Source organism: Aotus nancymaae, unplaced genomic scaffold (assembly GCF_030222135.1).
Source record: "Aotus nancymaae isolate 86718 unplaced genomic scaffold, 86718_ANA_hifiasm-v0.15.2.pri h1tg000003l, whole genome shotgun sequence".
Classification (NCBI taxonomy): domain Eukaryota; kingdom Metazoa; phylum Chordata; class Mammalia; order Primates; family Aotidae; genus Aotus; species Aotus nancymaae.
This window is the reverse complement of record NW_026988414.1, coordinates 55,568,958-55,587,023: the sequence shown is the minus strand read 5'-3', so window position 1 is coordinate 55,587,023 and position 18,066 is coordinate 55,568,958. Positions and strand designations below refer to the sequence as shown.

The 18,066-nt window shown below is 41.0% G+C and overlaps 1 long non-coding RNA gene across 1 annotated transcript in view; it reads left to right on the top strand.

Annotated features, from left to right (window-relative positions):
- LOC105718014 (uncharacterized) overlaps positions 1 to 17,706 on the top strand; it is a 150,014-nt gene extending 132,308 nt beyond the window's left edge. Inside the window, exon 7 of the long non-coding RNA XR_001107638.2 lies at positions 17,617 to 17,706. This is a non-coding gene — a long non-coding RNA (uncharacterized LOC105718014). The remainder of the gene's footprint in view (positions 1 to 17,616) is intronic.
- Positions 17,707 to 18,066: the final 360 nt, after the last annotated feature.

Below are 18,066 nucleotides of genomic sequence, written 5' to 3'. Positions count from 1 at the left end.
GAAAAGAAGAGAAATAATTTGACCTTCTGTGAAACTCCTGAAATACCCATCTTTTGGAGAAAATGATACATGAAAAGAGGAAAAGTCAGAGAAAGGGTCAGAAAAAGGAAGAAAGAAAGGATGCAGAATGAGAGAGAGAGGAGAGGGTGACAAGGAAAAGAGAGAAACTCCCATACCATACTCTTGAGTCCTCCCATCAGCTTCCTCCCAAATATTGCAGCGCTTTGTCATGGCCACTGGGAAGTGGTCCCCTGAACCAAGAACTGTGTGTAAGCCATCAGCCCATAGGCAAAAAATAGCTGGTGTTCTAGACCCCTCCACATATGCTTGGCATCTCTGGATGATACCTAATTATTTTCTCTCAAGAAGCAAAACTTCTAGACACCCAGTTGTTATGAAGGAAGGGGGGGAGGGAGTTGGATCGTAGGAGGTGGGGAGCACAGTAGATGAAGTGTGGAAACGGAGAAAGGGCAAAGACCTTGGCCACGTGGGTGGGCTGGGAGGTAGCTAGGATGCTCTCATGCTCTCAAGCCAGTTCTTCTGCAGAGGGTCCCTTCTCATGGAGTATTCATGTTAGAGGAGAAAGCAGCTGTCTTGCTCCAAAAAAACCTTATATTTACAATGGCTGGCACCGACTGAGATTTATAAGCCTGCCCCTTAGGAGGAAAGCCCTGAGAACACAGGCCAACCTCAAAATGGCGTTGGCTCTTCACACCTTATCAGCTCTTCATCAATCACAATGACATTTTTTATGGTTGTCTTCCCAGGCCAGGGTCAGAGATAGGGCAGTTGGGCTTGTCTTGTTTTCCTTCCTCCTGAGAATGTCGGGTGACCTTGCTGTGCTCTTTTCCACCAGGCCGGCTGGAGGGTTTTTTCTGCTCGTTCTGAGCTGTGCTGCTGCTGATCAATGCCCAGTACTGGTTGGGAGGGTGGCAGCTCACACGGGGGCTCATTGTGACTGAGTCTCATTTGAGTTCAGTATTTCCATCAGACATGCTTTCTCTACTGAGGGGACCATCAGTGCCACACTGGGTGGCCCCATGCCAGAGTCAGCCAGGATGAAACAGACCTCATGGTCCAGAAAGTGACTTAAATGCAACAGGTTCGTCACCTGACATCATACTTTCTCTATGGAATTGTGACCTTGAATTTTCCTGGGACTGAATATCCTCATCATGGATAACAATGACAATGAGAATAATAATAATAAATGCTAACATGTATTGTGTTCTTATTATGGAAGAGATTATTACCATCAAAGCACACTTTTCCTGAATTAATTCATCTAAATCTCTCAAGAACACTGTCATGCAGATGCTATTATCATCCCCATTTCACAGTTGAAGAAACTGAGACCCAACTTGTTTCAATGACTCACCTAAAGCTACTCAGCGGGTCGGTAGTAAGTACTGCCTGGATTTTGGATCCAGGCAGTGTGACTTTTGTTTCGAGTCTTAAAACAGTTTGCAAAGATTCTCACAAAAGCCATTTCACCGACTTCTCCACTTGGCTCTGGAAAGAAAGCAGGAGAATTATTATTCTCATTTTACAAACAAGAAAACTGAACTGCAGAGCTTAAGTGATATCCAAGCATAGCTGGCCAGAACGGAGTGAGTCTGGAGCCCCAGTTTCTTCTTTGGTAATTCTAGATCCCTTAGGGTTGAACCTCTGCAAAGTGAAATGCTCAGCCTGGTGATTCCTAAGCTTCCTTCAAGCCATCTCATCTGATCACAAATACTGACTTCATTTTTCTTTAACAGCCCTTAGAATATAGGAAGAAATTTCTTCTCATGGAGGCTAAGTTGTTTTATTTAGAAAAATCTTGCTAATACTTCCTTAACAAAAACAACAAAAACATTTGGTTGGATATTTTGTTCTTCAACAGAACTCTTTAACAGAAGCCTAATATTTACTCAGGATTGCCCTATCTAAAGAATATTAATTAGGAAATGATTAAAGGATATTGACTCTCCTTCCATTCATTGCCTCAAATATTTATGAGGAATGCATATTTATGGAAACGTTTATTTTGTCATCTTTGAATCTACTGCCTTAGTTTGCATACTGCATTTAATTTCGTCAGGTTTCTCCAAAATCCAGTTGCTAATAGGACCTAAGTCTATTAAATATTGACTCCAGCTTTGCCAGGCAGAAACATTATTCCGTTAATAATGCAGTTCTATTAAATATCATTGGTACTGAAAGTGGAATAACGTCTCAGTTTGCGTGGCTGTGTTTACTCTCAGGCAAGATACTAGAGAGGGGTTTTCTGACTCGATGTTAGCCAGTTTCTTCTACCATGGGGATTCTTGTGAAAGAAAAAATTGACCGAATTAAAATTGGCCTGTGGGCTTTATTTTTTATTTCCTGTAGCTAAAAGTGTATAAATTGAACTATACTAAATAAAACACAATAATTTGTTCTCGAAATTAGCAAGCACACGTTCCACCCATAAAACTGTTGCTCTGTGATGTGAGACTGGATTTCATTTCAGTGGTCTTGATTTATTGTTTGGTTTGTTTTATTTTAAGGGGGTGGGGCTGAGACCTCTGCAGGACAAATCTATTAAAATGGTTAACCAGAGCAGATTTGTGAAGGTTTATTAATCTTTAAAAAGTCTGAGTCAGTGAATTAAAAGTTTTTAAGTGTTAGAAAGAATTTTTAAAGGCCTTCAAGATGAATATATGTAGCTTAAACCGAAAGATTTGATGTGCGCTCGGAGAGATCTTCCTGTATGTAGTTCACTCTTCTCTTGAAGGTCATTCTCTATGGACTTGCATTTTGTGCTTAAGGGACAGATTTGGTGTCATGCAAGTTGAGAACATGGTGAACTAGGATACCTTAGCTGGCCTGGCAAGGGTCTAGATGCTGCTCATTAATTCATCAATGGATGAATTAATAAAGAATTGAGAGATGTGTGTGTGTGTAAATATATGATTTAAGGCCAAATTATATACATATATAGGGAGATACATAATTTCTTTCTCTCTGTGTATATATGCAAACATTATATATATATATTAGTCATAAAGAAGAAGATCCTGCCATTTGGAACAACACAACATAAATGAACCTAGACAACATTATGAATTAAGTCAATCACAGAAAGAAAAATACTTCATGCCCTCACTTATATGTGTAATCTCAAAACAACAACAAGAACTTAGAGAGTAGAAAGGTGGTTATCAGGAGTTAGAGAAATGGGGAGATGGAGGCCAAATACTACCAAGTCTCAGTTATGTACGATAAATGAATCTAAAAATCCAACATACAGCATGAGGACTACAGTTAGTAATACTGGATTGTACACTGGAAATTTGCTGGAAGTAGATTTTGGATATTCTTACCACACAAAAAATGTTAACTGTGTGATGATGGATACATTAATTTGCTTGACTAGTAATCATTTCATGATGTTTATGTATATCAAAACATCACGTTATATATCTTAAATATGCACAGTAAATAAATAAAAATGTGCTAAGGAAAAATAGAGAGAAAGACTTGGGAAGTTGCTAGATGCAAGCGTAACTGCTTTGGGGCTCAGGATTCTCAGTTCTAGTGGCACCTAGGCTAAGAAAAACAGAACTTACTGGTTCATGTAACTAACAAGTTTAGGAATTGACTGGTTTTAGCTCTCAGGTTGTCCCAGGGACCCAAATGATGCCACCTTTTCCCTTATCTTGGCTCTGTTCCCTACCAGTTGGCTTCATAACCAGACTCCATGTAGAGGCAAGATGGCTGCCAGCAGTTCAAGTCCAGTAGAAAGGATTCTAGCCTCTCTCCCAGCCTGCCCAGCAAAAATGCCTTTGCATCTTTGTTGCCTCTGATGGGGCCATCTTAGCCCTCTTGAATTAATTGCAAGGTCCAGGGGAACGAACACTTTGATTGGTCAGGCCTGAGCCATAGGCCGACCTATGGAGCCAGGGGCAACAGAGAGACAGAGCAGGAGAGGACAAACAGCGCCAACTCCACAGGTGGCAGCTGCTGTCACAGTTTGGGACATGAAAGGCATCCCTTTGGGAACTCCCAGAAATAGCTCAGGAAAACTTTGAGGGGGCTCTGTTTCTGGCGATTACATGGATTTGGACCATTATGATTTGGGTATAAAAACAACATGTTGATTTTCCTTCCAAAGCAAGGCCTAGGACATTTGATTCTACTTGGAACTCTAGTAAGACACATGTCACTTAACAAAGTTGTATGAACATATGTCATAAAATCCTACAACACTCTATTTAAACCCTTATTATGGTTAGTTTCAGTGCTGTTTTTGAATGTCTCATTCTGGTAAAAAATACAAATTCACTTATAGACTGATTCTGAGGAACTGGAGACAAAGAAGTCTTTATCTAAGGCAGTTATTAAGTTGAAATTTTCTGAGGCAACCTCAGCAGCTGAGAGATGTGATTGCATTTGTCTCTTAAAATGCATTCAGTCTCCTCGGTATCTGTGACTGTGCCATTTATCCTTCATTCCTCATGTCGTAGGCTTTAGTTTTCTCTCTTTATTTCTTAGGCTTGCCAGGGATTGGTTAATTTTGTCTTTCCAAAGAACCCACTTTGGTTTTACTAGTCACTTATACTTTGCTATTTATATTTCTAAAATTAACCATTCCAGATTTTATTTTTATATAACTTCTCTTCTGACTTTGTTTTAGTGGATTTTTTGCCGTCATTTTTCTCTTTCCTTAAGTTCATGTTTAGTTTACTTGTTTCCTTAAATACTGAAACTACACATTTTATTTTGAATACAGCATTAGCCACTACTCATAAATTTTTAACATATCATTTTTTGGCTTTTTTATGTAATTTGTTATTTGATTTGATTTATGCTTTTATTCAGGAATTGTTTAAAATTTTTCTTTTAATTACCAGATAAGGAAGTTTTGTTTGGTTACCTTTTTGTTGTGGTTATGGCTGGTTTCTAGCTTTATTTCATTATACTGAGACAATCTGACCTCTATGAACTCAACATTTCACATTTTTATAGTTTTCTTTTTGGCCAAGCACATTATCAATTTTTTTATATATGTGTATATAACATAAGAGGAAAAGTGAATCTTTGTAACATACATTATATATGTGTGCATATGTGTGCATATATATATATATACTCACATATGTGAAATATTAGAATTTATTATTATTTTACTCCTTTATATCATTTTTTTTTTGCCAAAATTGATCGGCTGGAATCTCAGAGAACTGAAGTTCCCCACTATAATTATGGTTTTACCAAACTGTTTGTATATGGTTACAACGTTTTTTATACGTAACATTGCTGGTATATTTTGCTCATTTTAACAACTCAAAATATTCCTTGTTACCTAATTTCATGTTTTGGCCTCAAGTGCTACTTAATGTGACATTAATATTGGTATTCTTCCTTTCATTTGGTTTGCGTTTGAATGATGTAACTGTAGCTATCATTTATTTTTAAACACTTTCATTTTGCTTTAGGTATCTATAATCTTTTAAACAGTGTCCTGTTAAATTTTGTGTTTTGTTAGTTGGTTTGTTTTTCTAACCTAATTTGTGAGTCTTTTGTCTATTAATGAGAAAAATAAAGCCATTCACATTAATTGTGATATCTGATATGTTTGTTCTGATGCCGTCCATGTTACATTTTCTTCTTTTAATTCTTATTTTTCCTTCTTTTCCCCGATTTAAATATTTTTAAATCCTTTTTTCTTTCTCTAATATGAAATTCTGCTACATTTATTATTTTGTTATATATATATGTGTGTGTGTATATATATATGTGTATATATATAGATATATATATGTGTATATGTATGTGTATATATGTGTATATATGTGTGTGTATATATATGTGTATATGTGCATATATATACCCACACATATATATGTGTGTGTGCGTGTATATATATATACAAATTCCTAAGGGCACAGGAAAGTGACCATTCATAGGCATGAGCCAAAAAACATATACATATGTATATGTGTGTGTGTATATATATATATACACACACACACATATATATATATGTACACACATATGTTTCTTCTTGGAATGATAGTGTGAAAAGTAATGCCTGGAGCTATGGTGACCATTTTGTGATCATGAAAAAACAAAACATGACAATCATGAAAAGGCAACATATTTAAGATGGTGGATTAGCTTAGGCTGGAAAGAGCCAGGTCACTGATGACAGAGTTGAACCACTTAAACATGTTAAGTAATAATGTAGGTACTAATGGCTTAATCCACTACAGTTGAATATTCTATTACCTTCAACCAAAAGGGTTTCTAATTGGCACACTGATGTTTGGGTTGGTGTACTGCAGTTAGGCAAAGCTCAAAGATGAACATTACTTTGTTCTTAAAACAAATACCAATATATTATAAAAAGAATTCATGACCCACATGAATTTTTTAAATAAAACAGGAAGCCTTAAAGTGAATTTCTATTTGCCAGGAGGTTTTTTGGCTCATGCCTATGGATGGTCACTCTCCTGTGCCCTGAGGAATTTGGAAGGCAAGAGTTTCAGAAAGACACTAGAAAGGCAGACCGATGTTTTTTGTTTAATAAAGATCAATAGTCAAGCAGATTATTGCTGCTTCTACTGCTGCTGCTGTTGCTGCTGTGATATCATTATTTTTCCACCAGTAACTGAAGAAGAACACATTGCTGACAACTCTAAGACATTTATGCCAAATATCCCAGCCTGGGAAATATCTGATTTTGCCATAAAGATTCAGGGAGAATTACAAATATATTTTTCAATTGAATTAAAATTAAGTGAGGCTGTGATTAATAACAGTTAGGGGTTTGTGTTATTTATTATATTTTGAGTTGCCTCTGAGGTGAGCTGCTCTTTAAGTACTTTTTCTTGCCAAAAGGGAAAATGGGCAAAATAATACTGAATGCCACCTGTTATTAGGTACACAGCATATGCCAGTCACTGTACTGAGCACTTCATAGGCATCATCTCACCAAGTCCATCCAAGTATCCTAGAACAAGCTGTCAGAGTCATTGTTTTACAAATAGGCAAATCAACACTTAGACACATTATATAATTGGTGGGAGAAACTTTTATCTGCCCAGTCCATATCTTTAATGTAACACCATACTATCTTCCAAACAGCAGTTTAATGCCACTTCAAGGCCATGAAACTTACAGTTTAACATAGTAATCTGGATCTTTTAACCAAGGTATCTATGTAATAGAGACATATTTTGAACTGCAGATTTAGTTTTTTATTACTTTCCACATCTTTGAAATTGAATTGGCAGAATGAAACCAATTGATTATCAACAGAATATGGCATGATTTGTTTCCTCATTATCAACCAGGGCAGTTATCAATAGTCACATGTATACTTACACTGTATTAAGTTTTTGAAAACTCAAATTCAGAACAATACTGATAGTCCTTGAGCCATTAGTTAAGTGAGAAAAAAATCAACAGTATAGTGAGACACATCACAGATAATTTGGACATAGGACAGTAGTTTTCTTCATAACACAGTGCTCAATAGTCTCTGCCTATTTTTCTGTATTGACAAAAAATAATTCCAATTTTCACACTGTCATGGTGCAAATAGAAGTGTGACTTACATCTCACAATTTGCATAGCAGATTTCCTGTCCTTTTGACCATTCCATCATCTGTATGACAGTTATAAAATTGTTTTTCTTTGAGATATCATTGGTATATGCTTATGCTTCAAGGGGTTTCCAAATTAAGCCATAGGTTTACTATATGACACACAGGGAACCTGATCCCAAGTAGTATGATAACTAGACTCTGCAAATCAATGTCAGCCTTCACTGATACTCAGAGCTGCAGCTCCAGCCTCAGCAAGCACTTCGCTTTACTCTGAGTGCCAAGATACTCAGATGACCAGTTGTGAATACTAAATAGACTCAGCCTTCCTGAGGCCTGGGATTAACCAGCTTGGAATCCTATTCTCCTGATATAGAACAGTCCTGATATATACTTAGTTTGAACACCATGAACCTGCAAGTGGTGCCTGATGAAAAGCCAATACTGGTATCATCTACCTTTTTTTTTTTTTTTTTTTGAGACGGAGTCTTGCTCTGTTGCCCAGGCTGGAGTGCAGTGACAGGATCTTGGCTCACTGCAACGTTCGCCTCTCAGGTTCAAGTGATTCTCCTGCCACCACACCCAGTTAATTATTATTATTTGTATTTTTAGTAGAGACAGGGTTTTACCATGTTGGCCAGGCTGATCTCGAACTCCTGACCTCATGTGACCTACCTGCCTTAGCCTCCCAAAGTGCTGGGATTACAGGCATAAGCAACTGCACCTGGCCATTTAATTGTCTTTACTTGTAAATATGGGGATAATGAAGGAAACTTGGATGGCTCTCAGATGAGACCAGTCACCTGCCTTAGTCACATGCCTCACCTTGATCACACTGATACAGCACTAAGACCACCTGGCGTGCCCATGACCCCTTCTTGAAGAACTTTCCCTTCCTACAGCTTCTGCTTAAAAGACTTAGGGCTGTCATCTTTGATAACATATGACTTGTACCAGGTATGAATGACTGGACCAAGGATGAGGAATGTTTCAAGGAAGCCAAGCCAAAGCCACAAGGCATGGCCTGGCCCCCCAAAAGATGAGCAGAATTAACCAAGATCTTCATTTGAGCTGAGAGAATGCAATGAGGTATCATCGATGGGAGCTGAAGCAGAAAGGACATCCTGGAGTAGAATCAGGCTGAACAAGACCCTGGGGAAACAAATTCTGAGATGAGGAAGTAGATATTACAGGGACACGGGAGCTATGAGGCAGGGAAAATATGTGATGCAAAGACATGGTGCATAGGGTGAATGTAGGTCACTGAAAGATGGAAGAGAAAGAGATGTACAGGGAGAAACAGAGAGAGTGAGTGAAAGAGAGACAAAAAAGGAGAAAGAAAGAGAGAGAAACAAGAGAAAGAACTAGTCTCTAAAACTGATCAAACTCTCTCTAATGCTAATAGTTTTCCAATTCCTGCCCATGACTTTGTGGATATTCACAATAAACCCTCCTTGTTTTGCTGGATGCTTTGCCCTGTCAGGCCATTTTCAGAGACAGAGAGCTTGAGAGGCTTTCTCTAAAATGTGTCTTAGAAGTCTGGAAATTGATGGCTCCATTTGGTATGACCTTTACTATGACCTGAGCAGTGTTATTACTAAGAACTAACCCTTCAGAAGGGGCATGCCTAGTAACTGATTCAGATAAGCAGAGTTTGCTTGGTTGGGAATCCTCTGAATTACCTGTGGCCTAATTCTATGAAAGCCCCAGAGAAGAGCCACTGTTTATGGCTGAGGGAGGGGTCCATTGACTTAAAAGAGGGCCTGTCATGCTGGTAGCTCAATGCTTTGACAAGTGGGAAAGGACAAGTGGAGTTATCTAAATGGCTCTGGTTATTTCTCTATGTATTGTAAGTGCTATATTTCCTGGAAAGAAGCTGGGAGTTAAGAAAATTGTTTAAACCTGTTCTATCAACTTCCTGGCTGCTGTGATATTCAAACCAGATTTCAATATTTCTGGGTTTTGTCTGACAAAGTAGAAGTGTTGGAGGTGGAGATGAGGAGAGGAAGAGGAGGGTGTAGCGAAGACGAAATCATAAAACTGGAAGGAACTCAAAGGATCAGGCACTGCCGGCCCCATCTGCAAGCGGGACTGTTCTAAGTCCTGGGGAGATGCACCTCCTACTTCAAATTGGCAACAAGGGCATCCTGTATATTTAGGCCATTTTGCTCATGCTGCCAAAAGTCTCCTTTGTCAAGGAGAATAGACCTGGCATCTGATCTATTTGAGGAAGTACCAGGCAGTTGCCCTTTTTTCCAATCTCTTTTCCATTGCTGCCTTAAAATTTTGTAAGTTAGAAGTCATCTGTTTGGGCTACCTATCTCCAGGCATTCTCTTTCAATCTTTATATAAACTTATCAAATAACATTTCTCTAGGGCAGTAGGGAATTGCTGAGTGATTCTGAGATTACCGGACATCTATGTGGACTGCGGGGGAAAATAAAACAACGCTACGATGTGATATGATACAGTATGATATGATATGGAATAGTATGACACCATCAACCTGTGGTTTTTAAATTTTTTCATGTATTTATCTCATTTTTCCCCACAACACAAAAGATAGATACTTTTATTATTCCCATCTCTCAGGTGAGAAAACCAAGGCTTTGAGAAATTGCATGACTTTTCCAAGCTCTAGACTTAAGGGGCAGAGTCTAGGTATGACTTGGGTCCTTGGGTTGGGTGGTTTTTTCCCCTATTCTAGGTGGGTTCTCCAGAAAACTGAAGATATTCACAAACTGTTTCAGGTTGACTTTTTAGCCAGTGACTAGCAGCCAGGAGGCTGCAGGGGTAACAGCATGCAGTGGGCCCTCCTTCCCCCTTGAGCAGACCTAGCCCTCTGCAGCGGGGGAGCCTCCAAGAGGCCATGGCACTCCTAAGAAGTAGCAGCCTGGCCAGCCCTCGGGAGAGGTGACAAGAGTTGTCTCTTTCTCTAGCACATAAAGTTTTGCAGGAAATTACCAATCCTATTCTCCGCCTTTTCTTTCCACTCAAAAGCATGTCACCTTTAGAAAGCAATCTGACCCAAAATGCACTGTTACCATCTGTATTAATTATCTGTTGGTGCATAACAGCTTACTCCAACATTTAGCAGCTTAAAACAATAAACATTAGTTATCTTAGCGCCTGTGGGTCAGAAATTTAGGAGTGGCATAGCTTGGTAGTTCCAGCTCCGGGTCTCTCCAAGGCTGTAGCCATCCAAGGTTTGACTGGGGCTGGAGGACCCACTTCTGAAGTGGCTCACCCAGTAGCTATTGGCAAGAGATTTCAGTTCCTTGCTAGCTGTTGGCAGGAAGCCTCACTTCCTTGCCATGTGGACCTCCCACTAAGGCTGCGACAGTGTCCTCATGACATGGCAGCCAGCTTTCCGCAGAGTGAGTAATTCAAGGTAAAGGAGGAAGTCCTGGTACCATTTATATTTGAATCGTGGGAGTCCCGCACTGCCCCTCCGACATACTCCATTCCTTAGAACAAGTCACTAAATACAGCTCACATTTCCGAGAGGGAATTAGGGTCTACCCCTTGAAGGAAAGAATATTAAAGTATTTGTGGCTATTTATTTATTTTATTACTTCTATTTTATTTTACATTTTTTGAAATAGGGTGTCACTCTGTCACCCAGGCTAGAGTACAGTGGTGTGATCATGGCTCACTGAAAGCTCAAACTCCTGCCTCAGCTTCCCACGTAGCTAGGATGACAGGTAAGCAGCCCCATGCCTGGCAAACTTTTTAAATTTTTTGTAGAGACCAGGTTTTGCCATGTTGCTCAAGCTGATCTTGAACTCCTGGTCTCAAGCAGTCTTCCTGCCTCAACCTCCCAAAGTGCTGGGATTACAAGTGTGAGCCATCATGCCTGGCCTATTTGTGCATATTTAAAAACCACCACACAGGCCCATAGGAGCACTGAGAAATCTCAGCAACATTTAAGAAATTTGTGACTCTCACAATTGGCAGTTGATAAAACCGGAAGGATGAAGGTTTATCTTAGTTATGCAACTAATTAGACTAGATTATAACTAGATTATAGGATTGTTTTGATGGAACTCTGAGAAACATTCCAAGAAGCACATAGTCCTAAATATAACAGGCAGCTGATTACAGTCCGTTGCATACAGTGCTCTAACAACCGTGGCCAGGATGTATTGATCACTTACTGTGTGCCCATCATTGCCAGAGAGGTTCTACTTGCATTAACTCAACCCTCACAACGACACTATGAGATAGGTACTGACATTATCCCCATTTTACTTACAAGGACAGCTCCTAACTGGTAGAGCTGGGATTTTTTTAAAAAGGCATGAACAGAGTTCTGGCAGAGTCTAAGGAGGAGGAGCCTCTAGCTGCCTGGGTTGGGGTGAGAGTCCTGAAAGCCATTCTGAAAGAGGAGAGAGTTGAGCTGGACCATAAAGAATGAGTAGAAGTTTGTTGAGCAGACAAGGTAGAAGAGAACACAGTTTGGGCATGGCATTGTGACTGCTGAGGCTAGGTTGTGGAGAGCTGCTGGAATTTTCCTGCAGGCCCCTCATGTGTTCAGGTAGATGCAGACAGGTTTTCTGTAGTGTTTGCATCTGCGTCTTACACAGGTCATGCCCAAAGTCTGATCTTGGTGCCTCCCCAGATAGAATTCCCCACACCAATAGGCCTTTGAGGAGACCGTGGTGGGTATGGGAGAAAGAGGAAAATGTCTTCGTGTTGCCTGTATCTAGTTAGACTGGGCAGACTGGGAATGAAGTCATTCTCTTGATTTCATTTCTGACGTGGTCTGATTTGCTTTCTTTAATGCCTGCCACAAACAGTGACCACCACCAACTAGTTGTCCCACTGGTGTGTCTGGCTGGTCATGCTCAAGCTGGGTAAGTTTCATCCACTTTACTGAGGGTAATAGAGAAGTCTTAAAGCATACATGTTAATGACAGCAACCATACATCTATAGGAAAAGTCACATCATGGTCGTAGCAAACTCCTATTTAGCATGACTGGGTAAGTAAAGTTGTGGTGATTAATTGAATATTTCATTTAACTAAGGGTTACACAGAGAACATTCATACCTTACTGATTTTCAAATAATTAGAACCCAGCTAAGCACCACTTTGGTCTGAAATAACTCTGTGCATGATTTAATATTTCTGTGAAGACTCACTATCAAAAAGGCACCAGAGATTTTGTGGGTTCTTAAAGTCAGTGTTGTGAAGACACATTAGGTACATGAGACTGAGAAGGAAAAAGAGAGCAAAGAATGTTTTCCTGTGGAAACCACCAAGCTCACTCTGGGGGCTGAGTGTGGATGTCAGCCTAGGAAGACATGCATCTTCCAGGTTATTCCTGGAAAGAGAAGACCTTCAAAGAGCAACACAGGGCCATTCCAAAGGACAGATGCCACCAAAGACAGTGTCTTAGGTTTTCTCTGACCCAGAGCTAGAAAGGCATCTGTGAAAAAAAATTCCCTCCAAATCAAAACCAGCTGCTGAATAGGGTCTAGGTGCAGTTTCCAGGGGCATTGCTTCCTATGGAAGCACTGAAGTATCACTTGAGTGCTAAACCTTACTAGAAAAATAACAAGATGAGAAAAATTGTATTCATCAAAAGTACACGTATTGATGGAATATTTCAATTAAATATTCTTTGCAGTGGATCGGGGTTTCACAATACTTGCATGCCTTTTCATCTTCAAAGGAAATCAGGTCTAGTTTGCTGCAGAGCTTTTGTTTCTTTGGGTGGGATATGCAAATTTGAGGCAGAGCAGAATTGTTAGAAGAGCAAAGGAGAGGCCTATCACTTTCATCAACTGTCCTCTTTCTCTTTCCCTTACTCCTCCACAAAAATGTTGAACAGATATTTAAAGGAAATCAATATGGTGGCATGCTCCATTATTAGGCTTCCTGCTAAGACCATCATGTCAGGGTCCAGCTTTGTTCCTAATGCATTGACTGTTTAAAGCTCACTGGCCAACTTACCTTGTGACCCCAATCACCATGCTTTCTGCTATTTCACTGTTAATTATGCTTCCATGAGAAAGTGGGAAGGATGAAAAAGAAATAAGGAATGAAATCTAAAACAGTCAAGTATTCTACTTTTTGACAATTTGAACTTTTAAAAGAAGGACAAAAATCAATGGAGAGAGTTGAAACGAATGTTTAAAATGAGGTTTAACACACCAGGGCTAGTTGAGGGGTGGGCTGTGAGGGGATGGAGAGCATTAGGACAAATGGCTAATGTATGCGGAGCTTAAAACCTAGATGATGGGTTGACAGGTGCAGCAAACCACCATGGCACATGTATACCTATAAAACAAACCTACCTACACATTCTGCACTTGTGTCTCAGAACTTAAAGTAAAATAAAATAAAAATAAAATGAGTTTTAAAAGTTGCCTATACCTGGCTTTTAAAATCACGTACACTAAAGGGGATTTTTTCAAGAGGCTTTGCAGATGAGGAGGCTTTGCAGATTTTCAAAGCCTGACTGGCTGCAGGTCACAATGCTATTATAATATATAATGACAGCTAATCAATGAGGTACAGGAAAGGGTCCCTACGATTGGAAAAGTATAAAGGATGTGTCTCTCTGGTCATCATGTCTTTTTTATTTTTCTCTTTTTTTTTTTTGAGACAGAGTCTCACTCTGTCACCCAGGCTGGAGTGCATGGAGTGCAGTGGTGCAATCCCAGCTCACTGCAGCCTTGACCTCTTGGGCGCAGGTGATTCTCTTACTTCAGCCTCCCTTGTAGCTGATACTACAGGTATGCACCACCACGCTCGGCTGATTTTTGTATTTTTTTTTTAGAGGCAGGGTTTCACCATGTTGCTCAGGCTGGTCTCCAATCCCTGGGCTCAAGTGATCTGCCATCTCTGTCTCCCAGAGTGCTGGGATTCAGGCGTGAGCCACTGCACATGGCCTTGCCCATCATTTCTTTGTGTTCTCTTCTTCCTTTTACCTAATGGGAGATGGGGAAGAGGCCCCCAGGATTACTCATGAAATAGCACAACCAGCCTGGGGTATGCACTTTTATTTGACAAAGATTTATATAGTGGTTATTATGTGTCAGATAATGTTCTAGCAGATTCCGAATATTAACCCATTTTATGACCATCACAGCCCCATTAGGCAGGTACTGTTGTTATTTCCATTTTATAGATGAGGCAACCAAGGCACACCACTAGCGCCTGACGGCACTGAGGTACACGCAGACAATCTGGCTCAGAATCCATGCTGTCAGTCACTACGCCTGCCTGACCTCCGAGCTCTGTTCCTTAAATTTTTCCAGAAGTCTTTACTGAAGTCCCCTGTGATATGCCTAAACTAACGAATGTACAGAGGTCTGCTGCCAGTGTGAGCGCAGGGACTTTGCTGTCTGGGAAGTGGTTCCTGGAAGGGCCCTCAGGATGGAACAATAGAGCAACAGGATGACTCCCAGAGGAAATTTCCCAAGTTTCACAAAACTTGGGAGCAGAGGGAGGAAGGCGGGGCGAGTGAGGGCTGTGGCTGGAAGATGCAGTCCATATGGGATTACATTAAGACATCTGTATCTATGTGCTTGAAAATCTGTGTACATGTGGTTCTGGTTGGGTGTCCCTGTGTGTGAAAGTGTTCATGCATTTATGTTCTAAACCCACCATATATGTGTGTGTGTGTGTGCATGTATGTGTATGTATATACATCCTTGGGCTTGTTAATGTACACAAAAGTGCAAGAATAGACTCCTTGTAACGTGACTTGGTTTCTGTCTTCTTAGTGAATTCAAATTCACATCCAAGAATTCTAAAATCAACAATTTTTATTTTTCCTGAAAGGGCTATTATTTGCTCAGAAGTACATAGGATGAGCAATACATTTGGCATTTTTCCCTTATCTTTAATGAAGTTGAGGCCCAGTTGGAGAGAAACACAGAGTCCCCTGGTATGCGGGCTCCCTAAGCCAGAGCCCATTCCTGTGGGCAGCCAGGACCTGTTCCTGGGGCCCATAGGCATTAGCCATCCAGCTATCAAATAAAGATATGGGAGAGCCCTCCAGGTTCCATTTTTCCAAACCTTTAAATTTTAAGACCCCATCTAAGGCCAGCCCTGCTGACCCCAACAACACTGTTTATTCAAGAGCTTTTCAGGGAACCGCTGCCTACAAGCCGACAGGGACAAGGAGGCAGAGAATATTACTATCTGTTGTTGCTGCTGCTGCAGTTTTAGCACAAACTGTGAGCACGTCTGTCTGCAGAGAGGTCAGTCCAGGCTTCTCTAACGGGAAGGTGATGGCTGGAGAGCTCTATTCCAGGGGAAGCAAAGAACCAGGGGTGGAGAGAGGAGTTGCCGGAATTGCATGGCTTGGGGCTTGGTCCAGACTCCGTGGCGAGGAGGGTAAGCAGGCCCAGCAGAGGGCGCCACCGCGCTGGCTCTCATCTGCCGCGCAATGCAGGCAAGGGGGGCGGTATTCAGGAAGGCCAAGGAAGGATCGATTCAGTACTGTCCCCCACCCCACCCGCCTCTGCCTTCTTCCTTCTCCTATCTCTTCCCTCCTCCCTGCCCCCTCCCTCCATTCCCACCCCTCTCTCAGTCTTTCTTTCTTTCCATCTCTAGCCCCCCACCCCCTCCCCAACTGGAGCAGCTCACCCCAGGGAACCTCAAGTCTAGTAACTGAGTGTTAATTATGTCTGAGTGGATTCTGGAGAAAAAGAAAACCATATACTGTATCAGCAGAGAAATGGTTTCACTATGAGGAAACTAATGATGCTTTTATCAGGAACAATATAAAGATTGCTTTTTTACTAGTGTGTGTCCCATAGGGTTCAGGGCTATGAGATATTTCTGTATCTGGCTTTAGGTTCCTCTGAGCTTTTACATAATCAAATCAATAGAGCCATGATTCACCCTCTGGCAACAACTGCTCCCTGCAAGTTTGCTGTTGCTTCTTTAGTGGCAAAAGAGAAAATAAATAAATATATGGAAAGGAACTTATTATGAATCTGTAAACATTGATTTGTTTCGTCTTCAGTCTTCCCTTTTAATTGCTCTGCATACAAGTACACACACAGTGTAAGCGTCTAAGTTCACGGCCGGTCGGAGAACGCAGTGGCTCATGATTGCCCAAGTATTTGCCATTGTCTATCTGGAAGGGACGGGTCCTGTTGAGCAGAATCAGAGGTGGAGACTCGCTGCTTGCCTGTCCTGTGTCCTTTTCAGACATTGTATTCATCTTCTTTCCCATCCCTGTGAATTCCCTACATTCCAGGCATGATTTTGGTTCTTGCCTTTCTCTTTGAGCTATATTGTTTTTATCAGAAATTTTCCTCCCCTCTGCCCGGCAGAAATGATCACACTTGGAACTACATCTGTCCCCAGCACCATCAGTGAGGCCGCAGACTTCTCTCCCTCCTCAGCCCCCATTCTAAGAACAGCTGGTTGGGACCTCAATGAGAATAAAATATGGGAGTGGGCAGGAGGAGAGAGGGCAGATCTCGACATTTACTCTGGAGACACATCTTTCCTTCTTCTTCCTCCTATCCCCAACCCTCAGAGTTCACGGAAGGAGAGCGCCAGGAATCACTCCTGAGGTCTTTCGGGACACATCAATGTGCCACTCCTTTCCCTCCTCTCCTTTCTTTAAGTAAATAAACAAAGACATCTTCCAGACTAAAACACAGGGGAGGGTTCAGTGTCGTGCTGCTGTGTCATCTACTCCTCATAGGCAAATTTGGATGACTGGGGCCTCAAAATACAGGTGTTTCAGTGTCGCTTACTGCTTGGCATCGACAAAGTCAGCTGATGCAATAGATATGTTCAACTGGTTTGAAGAAATAAAAACAGGGCCTCACTGGCAATCTGGCTGGTCACAGGGACAGGCAAAGGTTGTCTTGTATTTTCTACTCAGTGCCCAACTTAGAGGCCTCGTTCATACATATGCTTCATTTTCCCATCCTTCAGAAGAAGAAACACATTGGAAATAATAACAGAGACAAAGCAGGAAAGAAAAGCCACTTGTGTAATCAGGTGTGCTGGGCCCGGGGGATGATGGTATCATAGAAATAAAAATGGTTTCCTAATTGTGACAGAGTGTTCTTACCGAAGACATGTTCCTGTGACAGTGGTGCCACGCTCCTCTGAGAAGACAGTGATGACGGAATTCTTTAAGGACCTCTCTTCTTTTGGTAAATATTTGTCCCTAAAGAATATCATCTTTCAGGACTGTCAATCCTGCTATGTTCTGGGAGTTCCAGGCGTCTGGACCATTGGGATTTAGCGAAGGTTTCAGGAAAGAAAGGGACATTCAAACAGTACTGGAGATTGTGAGACCAGCAACACAGGGTGTTAGCGTACAAACAGTTGCAACAGTGGCCATTGATTGAACATCTACCGTGTACCAAAGACTGTGCTAGGAGCTTTGCCTGGATTATTGCATTAAGTTAACTTTAACCCTCAAGACAGTGTAGCAAAGAAAGGCTTATTATTCCCATGATTGGGAATTGAGACTCAAAAAGATTGCATGATTTGCTCAAGGCCAC